This window comes from Mus pahari, chromosome 4, assembly GCF_900095145.1.
Source record: "Mus pahari chromosome 4, PAHARI_EIJ_v1.1, whole genome shotgun sequence".
Taxonomy (NCBI): Eukaryota; Metazoa; Chordata; class Mammalia; order Rodentia; family Muridae; genus Mus; species Mus pahari.
Window position 1 is genome coordinate 119,430,366 of NC_034593.1, and position 22,068 is coordinate 119,452,433.

A 22,068-nucleotide genomic window follows, 5' to 3' on the forward strand; every position below is an offset into this window, starting at 1 on the left:
GGGCGACTCCCCGCCCCCCCCCACTGCCATGCGCACGCACGCTAACCCCGGCAGGGGTCGTGGTGTCCCCTTTGACAAATGCAATCTGCCTTGCTGGGTTCGCTTTGTTCGGGTGTTGCTTTGTGTGATGTCAAGGATATTATTTTCCAACAATCCGGATCGGATAATAAAAGCACCTTCAGGAGAAGCGTGTGACTTTGCCTCTGTGAGACACCTGAGGCTTCTTCTCCACCCTCTACGGTGTCTAACACTTTGCCATAGGACAGGTAAGGAGGAGCCTTATACATCTTCGCGCAAGCTTTGCAGAGAGTAAATGATTGGTTCCAAGCGAGCCAAGAAATGTGTGCACGTATTGTCTTTCCAGCAAAGGCAGACCCCTCATTCATACACCCCTTCCCCATTTTCCCTTCTGTGGTGCTAAGGACTGAACCAAGGGGTTCACCCACCCCAACGCTCTACCCCTGGCCTCCTAGTCTATACTTTACGTTGGTGCATGTAATCCTAGTTGGTGAGCCGCCTTCTAATGGTGAATACTGAGAGACAGGAACAAAGGGGCTTCCTGAGGGACACAGCATGGGTCCACCAGAAAGAAGACCTGTTCCCTGTGACCTTCAGAATCTGAAGACCTCAGCAGACTCAACCTCGATGCATGTTTCACTCACTCTTGTTTTCCCGGTACCTAGGACTCTGCCTGACGTCTAGAGACGCTCATCAAGGATGCCCTGATGTAGACAGGTGAGCACGGTGGACCAGGAGTCTTTCTAATTTGTCCAAACTTCCTACTGCTGTGCGGTTTACAGCCACAGCCACGAAGTACACGAAGCCACGACAATGCACATCCTTGGCCCCACCGACCACTTCAAGTGCCCACTGGCTGCTACGGCTGCTGTACGGAGGCAGAACTACGTACGGGACCCTCGTCACCACGAAGTTCTGGGCAGGCCTGCTGTTGGGTGCATCAGAGAGTGACGGAAGTGACTGTGCCCATGAAAACACAGCCCCGTGGTCTAGAAACTTCTGTTGATGGAACCCAAGGGAATCTGAAGAAACAGAACAACCCCTCCAAGAAATCCATCTATCTCGCAAGGCCTGTTTCTCACAGAGAAACCTAGAGCCGCTAACAGGCTATGCCTCAGCGACTGGGCACCTCATCGCAAAAGCATGGAGGGGCTGATGTAGAAAGTATTTATATGACCATGTATTTGGCAATGTGGTTTTAGATACAACATCAAAACCATAAACCATTGAAGAAAACAATGGGTAAGCCAGATCTCACTAACATATGAAATTTCTGCCTGCAAAAAGACAGTTAAGAGAAGTAAGACAATTCACAGATCAGGAATTCACTTTCTATTCAAAATACATAACTGGCAATGCAGAGAAACTCTCAATGTGGAGGCTTACACTCCCAAAGCTTAAGAGCACGTGTTGAGAATCTAGGTTCAATCCCAGCACCCACATGGGGTTTTACAACCATCGGTAACTCCAGTTCAGGGAGATCCAATGCCTGCTTATGACCTCCGCAGGCACCAAACACACACGTGGTACATACACACACATGCAGCCAAAACAACCATATATAAAAGAAAATATAAACCAGTTCTCTATCTGGTTAAGAACACTGTTTCTGTTTTGCTTATTTTAGCTTTTTGCTTGGTTGCTTGGATGTGTGAAGTTGTGTGTTTGTGTGTGTGTGTGTGTGCCAGGTATTGAACCCAGGGCCTTGTGCATATGAGGAAATACTCCATCAGTGGGGTACATTCTGAAGTAGTAAGAACATTCTTGCAAGGATGGTGATATGGCTCAGTGGGTAATCATGCTTGCTGCCAAGCCTGAGGACCTGAAGTAGATCCTTACAGATACACAGCTCCATTAGAAATCAAACTGTTAGATGATTCAAACAATGGCCTCTGAGAAGCTGGAATTTCCCTGGGAATCTCACGCTGGGAAGAAGAAAAGGCTCCAGGCTGGTGCCACCCAGAGCAGGAGCCGGCCCCCTGGAAATAGGTTTCACAGCTCAGAGTGAGGCTGGGACAAGGGCGAGGAGGGCAGGGCTGGTCCTAGCCCGCTCAGCTATGCACACTTCCTGTCTCCTATTTAAATCTAAGCTTCAAGCTAAGACCCTGAGCGTGGAGTTTGGGGGGGTCGGGGTGGGGAATCCACTGGACCTCTTCATTTGCTCTTCTGTTCAAGGTGAACACACAGAATATGACTTCCTCTGATTGTCTTTGTCACTTCTCTGTCTAGTTGGCATGCTGAGGGTGTGTGTGTGTGTGGCAAAGCCTAGTAAGTCAGGCTACAGGGCTTAAGCTGTGACCCTAACAACTGGGGTGACAAATCAGCAACCAAAACCCAAGTATGAGCAGGCGATCTGCCTTTGAGACAGCTAGAGTCCATTTGCACAGGAGCTACTTCAAGCAACAGACTGCTTGGTGGGCATGTTTGGCTCCTTCTGGTATTGAAGAGTCACATCTTACAAAGAACATGTGCTCAACATTTTTTTTAAAAAAAGATTTGTTTATTTTATGTATGTGAGTACATTGGTGCTGTCTTCAGACATACCAGAAGACAGATTCCATTACAAATGGTCATGAGCCACCATGTGGTTGCTGGGAATTGAACTCAGGACCTCTGGTCGAGCAGCCAGTGCTCTTAACCATTGAGCCATCTCTCCAGCCCTGTCCTCACATTTTTAAAACACTTCTTTATGCCATCACCACTTTGGTTACACATTCCCCATCCCTACAGTGACACAAGCTCTTAAGTATTATAATCACTTCTCAAAAACTGACCATCTATATTCCTTCCAAACAGATAGCCCACAGGCCTTGTACTCCACCACTAGACAGAAACGTATGTACAGAAATAACAGCCATTTACCCAAAAGTATTTCTCAGCAGTTTTCAAAATTCCATCCAAGCCCTACCCTGTAATTTCAAATACAAACAACTCATCTCCAAAGACCTTCTTGTGGCTTCTAGGGACCACATTCCCAGCAACAGATTCCACATGGATGGAGGCCACCTCCCTGAATGCCCTTTATAAAGTAGCACTCACTCAGGGCACAGCGGGTTCACTCTTTATCTCAGCCTACAGGATGGGGGTCCTTGGAGCCTTCTCAGCCCCAGTCAACCTCAGACTGAGGCTGACCTGAGGAGTGGCCTCAGCCCCGCCCCCATCATCTCCTGTTGCCATGGCAACCTGAGCCAACAGCTCATGTTGACAAGTGTATCTATGGCAACTCATAGCTGACCCGCACTTCTTTCCACTTCTGCTTCCAAACCCAGTATTGAGAAACCATGGTGTACCACTGAAGAGTTTATAAATCAATGGTGTGGGCACACCCGAGAGCTCTGCTTGTTAAATCTTGGATATGTTTAGTGTCCAGCTGGGTTCTTTACGCAGACACTCCCTCTTAAATTAACATTTTTTTTTGAGGACGAATGATTTTTAAGAAGGTATTTCTTTTAAACTTCATATTGAAACAATTAGGTGGTTCTTAGGATGTAAACATAGCTAATTAATCACTTGAGTATGTGCTTGGTCCTGAGGCACTGGTAATGTTTTAGTGAAAGCGGGGCTCGAGCGAGGTCCATTCTTTTAGGAAGGAAAACTGGAGTTTACTAAGAACGGGTTTTAATAACGATGAAAGCATGCAAATTGAGACTGGTGATTGGGGAGGGGGTACGGAAAAGGACACTGTACGTAGTCCATGCCCTAGAGTGGGCATGTGTTCTCAAGTGTGTCATCTCAAGCGTGTCATTTAAAAGACAATCCAAGCCTGGTGCGCTGGCCGGCGAATGCCTCTAATCTCAAGCAGAGAGAAGTGGATCTGTGAGTTTGAGGCCAGCCTGGTCTACGTAGTGAGTTCCAGAACAGCCAAGGTACATAGAAAGAGCCTGTCTCCCCACTACCCCAACCCAAAAAGAAATAATGATTCAGCTTGGCACCCCCCAGCCAAAGGAAAGCAGCACAGGGCTTAGTCATCGGTGCAAAGGATGTTGAGGGGCTAGAACTGGAGTTTAGTGACTGATACTATTCCTTATCCTATCAAACCATTCAGAAGCAACCTTCCTCCTGCACAGCCTCCTGCCTGGACCCTCATTAGCATCCTTAGCTCACTGATGAAAGGCAATTAAAGAAATTCCAGGAGGCTGGGGCAGGAGTCCTGCCAGGAGTCCATGGCCAACCTGGTTAGAGAATGACACCCTGCTTAAAAAAAAAAAAAAGTGGGAAAAGAATAGAGGCTGGAGAGAGGGCTCCGAAGTTAAGAGCACCGACAGCTTTTGCAGAGGACCAAGCTTCCGCCCCCAGCACCCCCTCAGTGCCTCACAACCATCTGTAATTCCAGTTCCAAGGGATCTATCGCCCTCTTCTGGCCTCTTCTGGAACTGCATTGCAAGCGGTACACAGCCGTACATTTAGGCAAAACACATACAAAATAAAAATAAATACATCTCAAAAAGAAGCGTTTAAAAACTTAATGGAGCAAAAACTAGGTTCAGATTACATCACAGGGCAGAGGTGACAGAAAGTGTGTGTATACGCAGTTAAGGGTCAATGAAGATGCAATGGGAATGTAAAACACCGGATTATAACTCCATCAGATTTCAAACACCCTCCCTGTGTCCCCCAACACACAAGTATGAATCCTGGATTCTCCCACATCTGTAGACATGCAGAATCTCAGCTCAGCAGTGAAAGGATCAGGGAAAAGAGTGTTATATTCAGAAACTTTTTTCCTGTGTGTGTGTGTATGGAGAGCTAAGTGACACAGAGTCTCTCTCCGTGTAGAGCAGGCTAGCCTCGAACTTTAACTCCTTCTGTCTGATCCTCGCTAGCAGCTGGGATTACAGGCATGCACCACCACACATAGATCCCAAGTATGTTTTTCTTGAAATGGCTGCTAGTTGCCAAAGTTTCGTTACCTCTGAGATACAAGTGAAAATTCACATTTTCCTCTTTATCTCTCTTAGAGGGAATCTGCCATGATCTTTTCTACGATGCACTATGAAAGTATTAAAAGAATCTACAAATTAATTACTTAAGCTTTCCACACATTAAATCTTCAGGCTACAGAATCAACTATGCACTCCCGACGGTCACCATGGCCCTGATTCTGGCCATTACGAAGGGCACTCTGAAAATAACCCAAATTAGTTAAAACTTACCCTCCTCTCCTTTCCATCAGTCTCAGTGTTTGCGCTGAAACGTAATGACATCAGACTGAGTCTACTTGTAGCCTTTGGCTCCACCCCTCCCAGCCTCATGAAGTTTTTTTTTTTTTTTTTTTTTTTTTTTAAGTATCAGCACATGGCAACCAACCTCTTAATGCTGTATCCCCTAGACGTGGTCTCTGCTTTAGGGGTTTAAAAATCTGGGTGAAGATCCAAAAGCACTGTGTTAAATACAATGCAAGCCTATTTTTGATCGACCCAAAAGAAGCCATCAAAAGTAGGGCACTCTAATAGACCTTGTGTTGTCAATGGGGGTGCTTCAGTTCCTGTTGTATTGCTGTAAGAGAGTACTCGGGGCTGGGTAGGTTATAAAACTACAAGGTTTATTTTCCTCAGGGTTCTGAAAGATGCAAAGGTCAAGGTCAGGCAGCCATACCTGGTGTGGTCACGGCAAGGTGAGTGGGGTCCAGGCACACTGAAGGAAGTCTTTCATATCGAGGCATCTCCCGGGTATCCCACAAATCCATAATAACTAACCCATTAGGACTCTCACAGTCCGACAGCCTCTAAGGAGGCTCTCTGCCTCCATTTAATGTGTTTCATTTTATTTACATTTATTTTGTATATACAAAGCACTCGAGCACTTAAAACAATAATAAATAATCTTTAAAAAGAGAAGAAAAAGAAAGCCAGTCTTTCCTAAGAAAGTAAGTAAAACTCCCGCAGCTGTTCCTATATGAGAGTCTATAGTAGTTGTTTCTGTTACTAGGAAACATTTGCAGAAAAACAAGGCTTACCCATCTCCTGCTACTATCTCTCCACCTAAAGGAATATCCACTCAGAGTACATCTGTCTCCATGGCAACTAGTATAATTGGGAGGCTGCAAGAGGTAATGAAGAGAAAAACAAAGTGATGGGACTGAAAGGGAAAAAACCCAATCCAAAACAAACCACAACTGCTCCCCACACCACAACTGCTCCCCACACCACTGGGGACAACCAGAGGAGACAATGAAGACGAGCAAGCTTGCCAAGAGAGGAAAGTGGGCTGTGCTCACCTCCAACCCAGGCTGTGAACTACACAAACCCTTGGGAAAAGGTGAGGCTAGCCATTCCTGATGGTGAATGCTTCTAATCCCAGCATTCAGTAGGCAGAGACAGGAGGATCGGGAGTTCAAAGCTAGCCTGGGCTGCAGGAGGCTGTTTCCAAAGACAGACAAAGATAGTAATTCCGGTTGTGGTGGCTCACATAGGCAAACTCGGTGCTTTGGAGGTGGGGGCTAGCCTGGGCTATGCAGTAAGACTGAATAAAAACCCAAAAGGACGAAAAGAATTGAGTGAAATGACTTAAGAAAGAACCCCACTCACAGGACACAGAGGGAAGGAGGTTAGCCTGGGCTATCCAGCAAGACTGATGAAACCATCAAAGAAGTAAAAGAATTGTGTAGAAGGACAAAGAAGAGAGGAAGTGAGGCTTTTCAATGGGTAAATGGTTTTCATCAGGGTTCAGGCAAAATTCCCCACACACGTGCAGACTGTGAATGAAACAAACATCGTAAAAGGAGAGGGGGAGAGTGATGGAATCCTGGGTAAAAGGCAGCCTCAGTGTCCGCAAGGCAGAGGCAACTGGAGGCAGGAGGCCTGTAGGAGCACCTTGCAGTGATGGGGAGGGTACAGCCAGGTCCTGACTTGCTGTATGTCAGTTGTGTGAGACAAAGGTCAATTGAGACAAGAGCATCCACAGCTCAGGCTGTAACGAGAGGTTTCTCACTGCATGTGTACCCGAGGCCCAGGCATCTGTGCCCCAAATCCTTCCTCCACAAACACTCTACGACTACTGCTGCCTACCACACATTGCTAAACCCAACAGGGGTTGTGTTCTGCCTTACTCAACTCACTCACAACTTACGACACAGCTGATTACCCCACTTCTCCTCAACAGTCGGCTGCATCTGCGCTGTGGCTTTCCTGCTCTGCCCCGGGCCCTGCTTGTGACTCCTGGTCTTCACCCTGACCTACTCACTCAGCTCTGCCTTGGGAGTTCCCGGCTTACAAAATCTCCCCGCGTGATTCTTACAGCCTCCACGCCACTCCTGTGTTGACAACCCTGGGCCCTGAAAGCAAGTCTTAATCACAAGGGGACCTCAGTCTCCACTGAGGTTACTAAAGGTCGACTAAAACTACCCAATTGCCAAACAGGAATGCCAGTCATTACAACCCTGCTGCCCACCCACCGACGGGCCTCCTATTACTTCCTGTTCATAAGCTCCACCCATCTGCCCTCCACTCTCAGACCCACCTGCCACTGCCAGTATGACCCCCTCCTCTAAGCCACATCACCTTCCCATGGAAGGCTGCTGTTGCTTCACAATGGATCCTCGCCATGCTCTGCTAGCAGCTGAGGGATATGCTGCTAAGTCGACCATTCCCTTCACCTTAGTCACTTCCTGTTGCTTTCTTGTGGCATTTGGAATAATAGTAATAATAATTCTTACGGCGTTTGGAGTAATAAATAGTAATAGTAATAACAACGAAACAATAATAATAATACTTCTCAGAAAAAAAATACAAAACCTACCCAGCAGGTCCCACTAACCAGCCGTCCTGCCACCTCCCCCACCCCACCTCCCACTGCTCACATGCTACAGCCTTACTGGTCCCCCACCCTTTGCATCTCCTGCCCTATTCCACTGGCTGGTACGAGTGGTGCCCTCAGCTGAGCCTTGAAATCCTCCGAGTCTCCGTGTACACCCGACCTCTCCGATAAACCCTGGCCTGCCGCAGGAGACCTCTCTGGCCCTCTCAGCTTCCGTCAGAGAACTAGTCCAAAGCGAAGTGGATTTTTCTCATCGGCTTCGCTTGCTTATCTCCCTGTCAGTCTCTCGGAGATCCTGGCCTCTCAGCTCACACACTGACTCTGCATTCAAGGAGACATCTTGACTTATCACGTTCACTGCTGCTTCCCGGAGTGGAGAAAACTGTCCAGAGCTGGGTAGGATGCGCCTGCCATCCCAACACTGAGACAAGAGGATCTCCAGTTTGAGACCAACCCGGGGCGCCCAGTGAGAAGCCAAAACACTTAAAATGGCTGGGGGTATAGCTAGCTCAGTGGTGGAGCACTCACCTAGCCTATGGGAAGCCACACCACAGTAGTAGGTGTATGTGGGGGGCGGGGCAGAGGGGGATCTAGCACTCAACAGGTGCTTAGAAGATGGCGTATAACGCATCAGTTTTAGAAGAAACTGAGGAAGACTGTTATAATCACTATATTCCAAGAATTTATACAATCCAAGGCAGTCGCTCCTGAGAAGCAAGTGAAAGTGGAGGCTGACCCAGAGCTGGGTGGGAAGGGGACGCTTCACTGTGAGGTCCTTACTTACCCACCCCCACCCTCTCTCAAGCTCTACTGCGCCAGGCTTTATATCCTGACCCTACCACCTCCAGGCAAACCAGTATCTGAGACCGAGTAAGGATTTCTCTGGTCCATAATACCACGGTTATTCTTCACAGACGGTCATAACAGGCAAGGAGACAAGAGGTCAGCATTGCGAATAGGAACAGGGAAGTCAGCAGCCAGGCGAGCCGAGGGGACTGTTTGTGGTCCTGTCCTGCGGTGTCATTTCAGTGTACCTTTGGCCAGTCAGTCCCACTAGCAAGAGAGAACCAGTTTTCTGTGATACACCCAGAGTGGCCGATATAACTCAGTGAAATACAATATCCTATGAGATGTGGTGTTAAATACCTGTAAAACTCAGTACTTGGGAAACAAGACAAAAACGTTTCATGCTCAAAGCTAGCCTGGGCCATATGAGAACCTGACTCAAAGAAAGGATGGGGGAAGAGACAGGGCTATTCGAAGGCATCGGGCAGTGATCGCTAAGGGTTTGGCTATGGTCTGAGTGTCCCCCAAAGGCTCACGCTGTGGTGATCCCCAGTGCAGGGTGTTGGCCGTGGTTGAATCTTTAAGCGATGGGACTTGAGAGCAGGTCATCCAGAGACAGTTAGAGCAAGCTGCTGTCAGGAGGCCACCCCACGTTCCACCTCTTCTGCCTTGCCTGTCACTGTGGAAGACGCTCCTGCCGTGTGAGACCACCCAGCCTGCCGTTGTTGGGCAGGAGCTCCTCGTAGAGTACAATACTGGCCCTACCCTCTTGGACCTCCACAGCTGAGAGCTGAGAAACCTCTCTCCAAGTTCGTGGGTCTCGGGTGTTTTGTTTGGGTCCGGAGTATTTGGTTTGGCAGCATAAAGAAGACTCCAACAAGTTTTCAGGTTATCTGCAGAGGCAGACAGATTCCCCGAGGAAAGCTGGAATCAGCTACCCTGCTTGCTACAGTAACTCAAGTTAATACCAAGAACCTGACCTTCAGCTATGGGTGTAGAGTACACACCAGCCTACAAAGGGGGGGGGGGCGGCGGCGGGAATGTAAAAGTTAAAAACCTGTTACATTGACTATAATTGACAAGGTTACATTTTGACATACTAGGTTGTATAAGATGTTTTCAAAATTAATGTCACCAGCTTCCTTTTTTCCCCGTACATCGTATGCTGTTGGGACACTTGAGTTGCATGTGTGCCGACAGGGCCAGGCACTGCCCTGGTCTAGGGGCTGCTGATTGCAAGCATCGACCATTGCGGCAGTTCATCCAGAAGAAATGATACAATTCAGATTAACAAGAGATGCCCAGCTGGGTGTGGTGGTGTATGCCTTTAACTCCAACACCCAGGAGGCAGAGACAGATGAACTTGACCAAGTTTGAAACTAGCCTGGCCTACGCACATAGTGAGTTCCAGGCAAGCCAGGGCTGCAGAGACCCCCGTCTCAAACAAACAAACAAACAAACAAACAAACAAAAAAGAAAAACCAAAAATCAAAACACCCTGAACAGTATCAATGACTTTTTAGTTTATTAATGATGGTTGGGAGACAGAACAGACACCCATCTGATGCCTATGAAAGTTTCTTGACCACTTATACGTCAAAAGCCTCATCCTGCTATGAAGATGCAATGGTGGATGCTGAATGGTCCCTGCAGGCGCCACCCTTACGGGCTTGCTTCCCACAGAGGTGCTCCAGAGAGAAGCAAGGTCAAGTGAGGAGCCACTGAAGTCACTGTCAGCAGGACCGGGCACTGGTGGTAAAGACAGCAGAGCCACCCTGGCCCTCCCTTGCTTCCTGGCCATGACGTTGAGTATCTGGTTCTGTGTGTTCCTCTACCACAAAGTGCCTCCACACCAGCCCAAAGCAACAGGGCTTCCCGAAGTAGAACCTCCAAAGTGAAAGCCAAAGCCAGCCATTGTTCCTTATAAACTGATTATACCGTGCATTTCGTTACAGCCAAGGAAACCTAACCCTAGAGCTAGCCACAAGAAGAAGCAAACTATTAACCAAGACTTGCTTAACTGGATCCCCAAAGGTCTCTATACCCCATAACCAGGGCAAGACTTCTCTGGGCTAAACAGCTAAAGGCTGAGAAAATTCTACCAATGGGTTTTATAGAGAACAGACCAAAATTTTTCCCTGTATGAAGTTTTCCCCAAACTGCCCCATCTTTGTGAACATAACTACCCTAAACTAACAGCCACTCTACACGTAACAAGAATGTATTTTAATCCCAGCACTTGGGAGGCAGAGGCAGGCGGATTTCTGAGTTCGAGGCCAGCCTGGTCTACAGAGTGAGTTCCAGGACAGCCAGGGCTATACAGAAAAACCCTGTCTCGAAAAACAAAAAAACAAAAAACAGAAAAGAAAAAAAAAAAAGAAAGAAAAAACCAAGAATGTATTTGATAGAAGTGAAAATGTAGGGGGGTTGCTCCTGTGGCTCAGTCAGCAGAGTGCTTGCAGCACAAGCATGGGAGCCTGGATTTGATCCCCGGGGCATCCAAGTAGGAAGGCTTGGCCCAGCAGCAAGCACCTGTGATCAAACCCCACGCCAGGGAGGCAGAAGAGATAAAAGGACCTCCTTGGGCTTGCTGGCTAGAGACTGTTACGTGGGTGAGCTCCCGGTTCAGTGAGAGACCCTGTCTACGTGGGTGAGCTCCCGGTTCAGTGAGAGACCCTGTCTCACAAAACAAGGAGAACAGTGATTGAAGGCACCAGCACAGACTTCTGGTACCCCAGAGACAGACAGACAGACAGACAAACAGACAGACAGAGACACACTGGGAGAACAAAGCAGAAGCAGGAGATTCAGAGAGCGGATTCAGAGAACAGACGTGGAGGGAACGGGCAGAGTACAGACTGACCAGATGACCGTGTGGTTAGCTCATCCTCTGCTCAGGTCGGATGAGTTAGCTGGGAGACTGCCCTAGCCAAAGGCCTAAGCTTTAAAGTATATTACAAGCCTCTGTATTTATCTATACCTCTGGAGGTCCAAAAAGTCCCGTTATAATACCACTTACTTATTTTATCTATTTTTTGTACTCCGAGGGTGCCAAGACAGTACTTTTCCATTGAGCCCACCTTTAGCCCCCAAATGTATACTTATCAATGCTGTGTCCTTCCCAAGGCAGAATGAGGAGTTAAATAGTCGTCTGGGGGGGGGGGGCTAGAAACGGCTCAGCAGTTAGGAACACTTTTTGTTCTTATAGAGCACCCACACATAGTTCGCAATCCCCGGTAACTCCAGTTCCAGGGGATCCGATACCCTCTTCTGACAGGCACACCTAAGGTCCAGACATACATGCACACCAAACACATTTACACATAAAATAAAACAAGGAAGTCTTAAGAGGAAAACAAAAGGAAGAAGCCTTTTGAGGCAGCTCTGCCGCTTCCCACCACTGCCCACAAGTTACAATGCTTAATGGCTTTAAAACGTGCATTTCTCTCACAGGTGTTATGTGAAATCTATAACCAAGGTGTAACTAGGGCTATCTGCCTCCAGGAGGCTTGGTGGGGTGAGGTGGGGTGGGGGGGGTGGGGCCCCCGTTGTTTTGCTGAATAAAACTTCTAGAGACTATGTGTGTTCCTAGACTCCTGGTCCCCTTCCACCCGTGGCCACTGGGATTGTTCTAATGATGGCAACTGTCCTGTTCCAATCTCCTCCCCCTGTTAACCTACAAGGACACTGTGATAATACTGTGTTTAGCTAGATGATTCAGGATAGCTCAGCCATGATGACTGGAACCCATACACATAAAGGCAAAAGGAAATAACTGACTCCACACATATGAACTTCCACGTATGCACACATCCCATAGCCAAATACACACAACAATAAATAGACTTAAAAAAAGAGGCAATGAAATCTCAGCCTCTGTAAGTTAAAATAGCTAAAGTCCTTCTCAGTTAGTAGAAAGCCCAAAATTGAAAAAAAAAAAAAAGAAACAAAAGAAAAGAAAACAATAAATTCAGGGCTGGAGAGATGGCTCCGTGGCTAAGAGCATTAGCAACTCTTCTGGGGACCTAGGCCCAGTTCCCAGCCGCTCACAACCCTCTGTAACTCCAGTCCCAGGAACTCCAGCACCCTCTCCTGGCCTCCATGGGCACTGCATGCACACGGTGCACAGACATACATGCAGGCAAAACATCCACAGACATAAAATGAATAATAATAATAAAAAAATTAAACCAATAAAATCCTGTCAGGTAGAGGCCCCGAGACTGTTCTTTTTGCTCAACTTATGTGATGGGAAGGAGAAAATACCTTCTTCCTTCCTGTACTTAAGAAAGCCAACCAAACACTTGATCATAGCGCCCTGAAAAATTGAGCACACATGTTTTCTAAATTCATGTTCTAGCCATGGCTGTCTACGGGCTAGGCCATAAGGAGCTGAGACGCAGCAGGTTTGGCTGGGTACGATTTTTTCTTTCAATTAATTCCATACCCAGCAGGGTCGCCAAAACAGTGAGGTTCTATATCTAACACCAGTGGTTAGGCCCCATGGTCCCACTACTACCTTTGATGCCTAATTCTGGAGCTATGGATGGTACTCAGTGGACAGAAGGCTTGAGCAGACGTGCTGATGCTCTGCGTTCACCTCAGCACCACAAAACAGAAGAGGAGTTAGTGCTAAGGAATACTGCCAAGTAGCTCACGGCGATGGTCTGCACATGCTCAGCCCAGGGGTTGGCACTATTAGGAGGTGTGGCCCTGTTGGAGTAGGTGTGTCACTGTGGGTGTGGGCTAGAAGACCCTCATCTAGCTGCCTGGAAGCCAGTATTCTGCTAGCAGCCTTCAAATGAAGATGTAGAACTCTCAGCTCCTCCTGCACCATGCCTGCCTGGATGCTGCCATGTTCCTACCTAGATGATAATGGACTGAACCTCTGAACCTGTAAGCCAGCCCCAATTAAATGTTGTCCTTATTAAGAGTTGCCTTGGTCATGGTGTCTGTTCACAGCAGTAAAACCGTACAACACTCACTGTTTCTCAAAGGAATCTTTAAGGGTTGGGGATAACTCAGTGATTGAGTATTGGCCTAACAGGTCTACAACCCCTTTTGATAACCAGTGTAACACACATACAAACACACACACACACACACACACACACACACACACACATACAAATACACCATGCAACAAGCACAAAATGAGATGATAAAAAAATGAAATGAAGATAATCCAACTGACTTGTTTTAGGAGTCAATGATTTACAGTTCTAAGGACTGAGTTCAATCAAGACTTAAACGATCCAGACTCTTGCTTATAGCTTTCCAGTCTTGGTTCCAAGGCGGCACAGTTCTCAGTCTTAACTCAAGTACCTTAGGAGATAGATTTTACATATATGTAAATATATCCAGTGGCAGTTTCCCAGAAGGGGCCAATATACTAATTTAACCAAAACAACATCCTGTGTTGCAATTAAGCTTCGCTAGAACAGCAGGGCCTGTCCATTCGAACGGTTAAACAACCTGCTAAGCAAAGAAACTCGCAGAAGACAGTGGCGGCCCTGTTAAACAGCTGTCTCGGGCCTCCTAAAGAAAGACACACATCGGCGAGGACAGTAGGGTTTGTGATTCTTAATGGCCTTGCCGTTTCTGGGACAGTGGTGCTCATGGTACAGTACTTCCCAGAAGGAGATGCTCTGGGAGGGGCAGTACCAGCTGTGGTAGCCTCTCATACCCACTCCCCTCATCTGCCCATCTGCGGGGGGCGGGGAGGGGGAATGCTGTGCCTGGGCTTCAAAAGCTGGCCAGCATCCACAGAGGAACCCCCATTCCAAGGTGGTGTACCTCCCCTGTCATACTTTAACGACAAAGGACAGGAGTGGGTGAGTCAGACCCCACCGACTCAGACAGGCTGCCACAGAAGAAGTGAGCCACCTTGGTGGGAGATATTCAATTTTTGAGGCCCTGGGATTGAAACCTCTTTTAAAATTAGAAGTGTAGCTTTTATGTTAAAAAACAAAACAAAACAAAACAAACAAACAGGATGGGGGAGGGGGCGGAAGAAAAGATGGCCAAGCCAGCATTCTTTGAATGGTTTCTACACATTAGGTCACATAATTCACACAATTCCCCTCCGACATAAATACCATTTCATTCCCATTTCACAGCCAGGGAGTGGAAAGAGTTCTTTAAAGTAACTCAGAGGCAAGCAGTAGTACATAGAAATGTGTTTGCCGCAAGTGGGGGCGGCGCACACCTCTCATCCCAGCACTTGAGGCAGAGGCAGGCAGAGGTTGAGGCCAACCTGATCTACAGAGTGAGTTTCAGGACAGCCAAGGCTACAACCGGAGAGAAACCTTGTCTCAAAAAACCACAGGGGAGGAGGGGGAGAGAAAAGAAAAAGAAAAAGAAAAAGAAAAAGAAAAAGAAAAAGAAAAAGAAAAAGAAAAAGAAAAAGAAAAAGAAAAAGAAAAAAAGAGAAACATGTTCATGTGTGTGTGTGTGTGTGGGGGGGGTGTGCAAAGCCAAGCCAGGCTAAAGCCCAGCAGGGTTCACTTTGTGCGCAACTTAGTGAGCTTAGGCACCCAGAGCAGAGAACCATTCCGGGAGGTTATAGACACAGTCCTATGTCAGAAGGACCCCTAAGCCCCACACATCTCTGAAGCCACTGGAGCGGGGACAGACAACTGGGCTGAGAGGTGAGGGCAGAGAGCTGGGTGAGACCTGGAAGCTCATGCTGGACCTGGCTTCAAATCCCTGTCCCTTCCACTCCCCCCCTAAGGTCTCTGCAGTTTGGAGTTCCCGGGGTCCAGGGGAGTCTTCCTAAATGACCCAGCTCCTCCACTTCTGGAGTGGAGACAGTAACTTCATTTCATAGCGTTTTCTGAAGTCAACAACACTTCAGGGGATCTCCCCAGCACTACAGTATCTAAAGGTATTTCAATACTAAAGGTTATTTAACCTTCTCTGTTTTCCCACGGCTTCCCCATCTTCTGGGTGGCAAGGCTTGGAGCGGACACAATTCTTTTCCTCTTTTTTTTTTTTAAAGGCTCTGCACTTCATCAGTGTGCATCTTTCCAGAAGTCTCCACTTCTATTGGGGACTGGCCACGTGGCATCGGAGCTGGCTAAATGGTCCATGACTTAAGATCACTTTTTCTTCTTTGGATTCTCTTCCTTACCCCTAATTTAAGCTCGCTCTGTCTCGCCTTCTGTCAGTGTTCAACCAGGGGAACAACGTCAATAGTCCTTTCTAACTACTAACGTCTTAGGTTAAGGTGGTCTGAGGGCACACCTGTCAGCAGATGGCTTCCCAACATGCTTTTCTTCAGGAAATGGAGCAGAGAACCATGTGATCCCACGTTCCCTCTGCTAGACCAGGGCCCAAAAGGATCATAGCTGATCCAGGCCCAATAGGAGGAGGTGACTTCAGCAGGCCTGGGCAAGGTACTATCCTAAGGACAGGTGGATGCCACAGTCACGTCACCATCTCTCCATCCTGTTTCCCACATCAAGGCTAGCCCACACCTCCAGTATATGTTAAAGCCTTCTTAAGAATTTAAATTCTTGAGCTGGGTGTGGTGGCACACGTCTTTAATCCCAGCACTCAGGATGGATGCAGAGGCAGGCAGAGTTCTGAGTTTAAGGCCAACCTGGTCTACAAAGTGAGTTCCAGGACAGCCAGGGCTACACAGAGAAACCCTGTCTCAAAAAAACCAAAAATAAATAAATAAATAAATAAATAAAAATTAATTCTTTCTGGGCGTTGTGGTGCAAACCTTTAATAACAGCTCTCAGAAGACAGAGGCAGGTGTAACTCTAACTCTATGAGCTCAAGGCCAGCCTGGTTTACAAAGCAGGTTCCAGGACAGAGAAACCTTGTCTCAAAATAACAAAAGCAAAACAAAACAAAACATTTTTTTAAAATTTTTCATGTATTTTGTATATCTACTTATGGCTAGGGATGGTGGTGCATTCTTTTGATCCCAGCGCTCAAGAGGGAGAGGCAGAAGTATCTCTTTGTTTGAGGCCAGCCTGGTCTACAAAGCCAGTTCCAGGACAGCCTGGGCTACACAGAGAAACCTTGTTTTAAAACTTACAAACAAGGGCTGGAGAGATGGCTCAGCGGTTAAGGGCACTGACTGCTCTTCTAGAGGTCCTGAGCTCAGTTCCCAGCAACCACATGGTGGCTCACAACCATCTGTAATGGGATCTGATGCTCTCTTCTGGAGTGTCTCAAGAAAGCAATAGTGAATAAATAAAATTTTAAAAAAAAAAAGCTTTAAAAAAACAGAGAAAAGAACAAAAACAAAACAATAAAATAAAAAAGTATTCAAGGATGGAATTCAAGACACAGCTCAGGGATTAACAGTGCTACCTTCTCTTCCAGAGGACCTGAGTTCAATTCCCAGTACCCATATTAGGTGACACACAACTGCCTGTAACTCTAGCTCAAGGGGATATGACATCTTTTTTTTTGGGGGGGGGGGATTATGACATCTTTTTCTGGCCTCTGTGCAGATACACACACACACACACACACACACACACACACACACCACACACAGAGGTAAAAATAAAAATAAATCTTTTAAAAAAGAATGCAGAAAGTTTTGGCTTGAAAAATGTATGTGATATCAATTTAAATAGAACTTATATAACCCAATTGTATGGCTATACTCCAGGCTGCTGTAAGTAAGTCATCCAGGGGCAAAGGAAAGCCCCCACACATGGTTTCCCACATACACTTTCATTCTCCTTACTGACCCTTTAAGGTTTCCTTGGACTCACAAGCCACAGTAGAAAATATTCATTCACCTGAGTAGGATCCGTATCTGACTGAGGTTGAATTCTACACCCTTTACCTCCTAATATGCTTCGCAAAACCGCAGGGATAAATTAACTAATTAATTTTTTGAAACAGGATTTCACTGTGAGGCTCCAGTTAACCCAGAACTCATTATGCAAATGGCCTTGAACTCACAGCTGGGACTAAGGGTGTGTGTGTCACCATGCCCAGATAACATACGTTTAATCTAAATGGAATTAGGAATGAAACCAGAAGCCCAAGGCGACACTGATAAAAGACTCAGCAGCAAATAGGGGTGACACATTTGTAAACCTCCAGCGTCTCTATAAATAGAAATGTACTATGGTCACAGTGAAGACAATGGACACTTCTTGTATTTTCATTAAATCAACCAGACAACGTCGTACGGATGATCACGAACTTTTTGAAAAAGTTACTGACTTAAAACTAATACAGTTGCCAGGTGAGGTGACTCACACCTTTAATCCTGGCACTCAAGAATCAGAGGCAGGTGGATCTCTGTGAGTTCAAGAGCAGCCTGGTCGAGAGAGAGCCAGGGCTACCGAGTGAGACCACTTCTCAAAAGAAAACAACAACAACAACAAAACCAAAAACGAACAAACAATAAGTCAACAATATCAAACTAACACAATTTACTCTAAACCTAACATACTAAATATAATAATATAAATATTTGAAAATATTAGCTCACTGATGTAACTGTAGAAGTAAAATTTCCTTTCAGAGCCGCCTGGAAAAACGAACACATTTCTACCCTGCTTTATTTCCTCAGGAAAAAAAAAAAAAAGGTTAGCTTTATGACTAATAATAAAAACACAAACAGTACTCTTAAAAAGCTGGAATGTACTTTTCATCAGATAACAACCCCCAGCATAATGAACCAGAACCCTGCTGGGCAACTCCACCAAAGTTGATCCTGGAGCTGAATGAAGGTTTTAAAGAACATGGAAGTGGAGATAAAAAAAAAAAAAAAAAAAAGGCAGGAGGACCAGGGATGTAGTCCGTGATAAAAGCACATGCTTAGCCACCCGGGATTTGATCTTCCACAAAGACTCAAAAGTAAGCAACAAGCATGTTCGTTTCTGAGTCTGAACACGGCCTTTGGAGAAAACAGCTAAATGAAATAGATTTATTTACTCTTTCAAATGCAAAGTATCTTAACCATGTTGTATATTGAAATTTAATGCAAAGCTGCAAAAAAAATAAATAGAGAAGACATGGGTTCAGCAGTTAAGAGTGGGTATACAGAGGACCTGAGTGAGTTTGATTACTAGCACCCACTTTGGGGGGCTCACAACCATCTGTCACTCTAGCTTCAGAGAGATTTGCCACCTGCAGCCTCAGAGGTGCCAGGACTCAGGTGCACAGACCCACACACATATACATACTTAAAATAAAAAAAAAAATTAAGAAAAATGTTTAGAAATAGTGAAAACTGGAGACAAACAATACGGGGTCGGTTCAGAAAACAAACAAACAAAAAAAAAGTGTGAGAATCTTTTAGTGAAGAAGTCGCGATTATAATTGAGTAGGGGGCACGTTAGAAACTGTAGAAAACACACCCAGTTTTATAGAGACCAGCTTCCCAGTTTTTCACTTTGGGAAATTTAAAGTCACTGCCACAAACCACGTTCTCCCCAGTCAAAAGGAAAGTAGGAATGTCTGCGATGTCGCTGGAGGGATGGCTCAGAGGTGCGGAGCACTGACTACTCTCTCAGAGGACCCGGGTTTGATTCCAAGCACCCACATGAAGGCTCACAACCATCTATAACTCTAAATTCTAGGGAGTCTTATCTTCCTCTTCAGACCCCCATGGGCCCCACATGCCCACCGTACACAGATGTCCTCTCAAAAGAGCTAGTGTCACCCTAGTTGTAGTGCAATTAGCTATAGGAAGCAGGTCGCACCATCCATAGCGATCTCAATATAAGTTAGCTCTTACACACACAGATGTGTGAAAACCAGGAAGGTATAATGCTTATGTGACTGCTATGGTGAAAACAGATTCATTCTGCCCATTTTCCAACATACTTCTTCACATTACGATAGTCACACACAATGGTAATCCTGTTAAAAATCTACCTTAGCTCTTTGTTAATAGAAAATAAATCTTCGTTGAGGTAAACATACCGTTCATATCTCATTTCAATGAATCTGTTTTACATTATTTAAACTAGTCAAGACTCTTTACTAGGTAAAGCAAGATATCCTCATAGCCTCACAGGAACGTAGGAGCTCCCACTGAAGGACCATTGGACAGATGGACGGCCACTAGAGAGGCAGCCCATCACAACTCAGTCATGGCTTGCCTCCTCGCGGCACCCAGCCCTCCTGCTCTTGGACCCCATAATGATTGGGTTTTCTTCGACTGGACTGTAAGTCACAAGGGCAGCAACAGAATCTCCATTATCTCAGCATTGTTATACAATAGTGGCTTAATAAATGTTCAGCAAATATATGAGTTGAACGCCTACCTGATACTCATAGTTCATGGCTTGATTCCACCAGAAGATAAAGGAAAGCTATGCTATCTTTAGTCCAGAATTCTTAGGAATTTTTTTAGGGGGGGGGCAGGAAGCAGGGCATGGTAGTCCATATCTGCAGTCCCAGGATTGAGAGACTGAGGCAGGAGAGTCTCAAGTTCAAGTAGTCCTACACAGTAAGATTGACCTTCCTGGCTCTCTCTTCCCTCCCTCTTTTTTCCCTCAAAATATAGCCTCAACATATCACTTTTTTTTTAAAAGGCCATAATCTGTATTTCATTGTTTTATCTTTTTTTTTTTTTTTGTCCGAGACAGGGTTTCTCTGTATAGCCCTGGCTGTCCTGGAAATCACTTTGTAGACCAGGCTGGCCTTGAACTCAGAAATCCTCCTACCTACATCCCCACAGCTACTGCCTGCTCTCCACACTACCGGGGATGTAGATATGAGACCACACATGCTTCCGGTCCTTCCTAATACCTCCTAGGACTTTCACCAAGCTCTGGGGAAAAGAAACTCCGGGTGAACAACCTAGCGGTATTGCTGAGTTTCTCTAAAGGTTCATAAGTCAACTAGTTTGACTTACAAATGAAACGAACAGTAAATTAAATATTAACCTGCTTAAAAAAAAAAAAAACAACTCTTAGGAGATCGCTATGAAATAAGACTCTATCAGTGGACCAAGGAATATGGTGTATAAAAACAAAAACAGAAATGAACTTTGCTTGCTTCTAGGAAAAGAAAGGAAGAAATGGTAGAGAGCTCGCTACAAATACCTTCTGCAGAGTCCAGGTCTCTCATTCTCTGTCTGTCCAGCTGCTTTGATGTCTCTTAAGCACTTAGTAGCTCCCAGGACAGAGGGTGGGGAGAAAACCTTCTTAGGTATCCACCTGCAACGTTTAACTTCCTGGAAACCTCCCTTCCCACTCTAAGGGAGTAGACAACAGGATTTCACGTGCTAACCTGGGCCTGCCAGGTCTGTCAGAAGGAAGCTGGCTTTTACCTAAGCCAACTGAAACTTGCTATTATTTACAGGTCAAGAGTTTCAATTTATTGAAGTCTGCTTTGATGAAAGAGGTTTACGTTCAGACTTTTGTACTTTCCAGCCTTAATTACTAACCTCATTAATCCTTACTTAATCATCGCTATTGTCTAAGGTAGTCCTCATGCCATTTTTACCTGTTCGAGATGGTTAACGTAAGTGAGGACTCACGGATAGTTAAATGAAACTAGGGGTGAAACCAAAGAACTGAGCAGTTAAAGAAGGATTCAAAGTCCACGCGAACCCACTGACAAAAAGAATTGAGCCTCTTCAGAATTTCAAACACATGTCAAAATAATTTTAAGGTCATTTTAGAAATAAGCAAGTCTTGGAAATAGAAGAACGGCGGATTAATAAAATATTACAGGAAACAGCATTTGAACTATTTGCTTCTGAGACATAACGATCACCGGACCCATAGATTGTGACGGGGTAAGGTCCACTCCCACTTCTCTGTACTGACAAACCGAATCTCCCTTCGTTAAGGGGTGCGGGTCTGAACGCCAAAGGCGGAGAGATCCTCTTGGGCAGCCTGGAGCTGGTCTTGTGCACAGCTTGTCAGCGAGTGACAGTCTCTCCCCCGCCACTCGAACTTCAACCCTGACCCCCCACAGCGGCACTGCACAATCTACGGTTTAACCCGTGCCATTTCAACACCACCACCAAGTACCCGAAAATGGGTCGCAAATGAATGAGCAGCAGACTGGGAGGAGAGACAGCCACCAGCTGACCCCCAGCAGATGAAAACTGAGCAAGGATGCCCGGGGCGGGGCGGCCTGGGGGGAGGCGGTGGCGACCAGAGCCACGTTCCCCGCTGGAGCCACGTCCCCGCGCGCTCCGCAGGACGCGCAGCCCGCAGCCCATCCTCCTCCCGGCCCGGCGCTCACCGCTCGCAGCCGGTGCTCGCACGCCGGGGGCGCTCGCTGGGCGCGGAGGACCCGGGGGACCGGGCCCGAGAGCTGCAAACTTTACGCGGGTCTCGCCCGCAGAGGTAGCCGCTCCGCCCCAGGCCGCAGTCGGGGCGCCGCAGCGGGCCGGGCTCCGGGCGGCTCCCGCGGCGCCGAGGGCGGGGTCTCCGGCCGGCAGAGCCCCGGGCAGCGCGCAGCTCTGTTTACCGCGGGCCCGCCCTCCTCCCCAGCCCGCGCCCTGCGCGCTCCTGACATCATTCATTCTCGCACTCTCGCCAGCCCTCTCCTGCTCCCAGC

General features: G+C 46.7%; 1 protein-coding gene across 4 annotated transcripts in view; it reads right to left on the reverse strand.

Annotated features, from left to right (window-relative positions):
* Nucleotides 1–22,068, reverse strand: part of Sgms2 (sphingomyelin synthase 2) — a 74,110-nt gene that overhangs the window by 51,967 nt on the left and 75 nt on the right. The window contains exon 1 of one of the 4 annotated variants that reach the window (XM_021196822.2): nucleotides 21,751–21,868. The exons of 2 other annotated variants lie outside the window; for them this stretch is intronic. The gene's annotated coding sequence lies outside the window, so the exon portion shown is untranslated. Of the gene's footprint in view, nucleotides 1–20,597; nucleotides 20,868–21,750; nucleotides 21,869–22,068 lie in introns of those variants that run through there. One more of the 4 variants, XM_029537866.1, reaches the window with a different exon arrangement.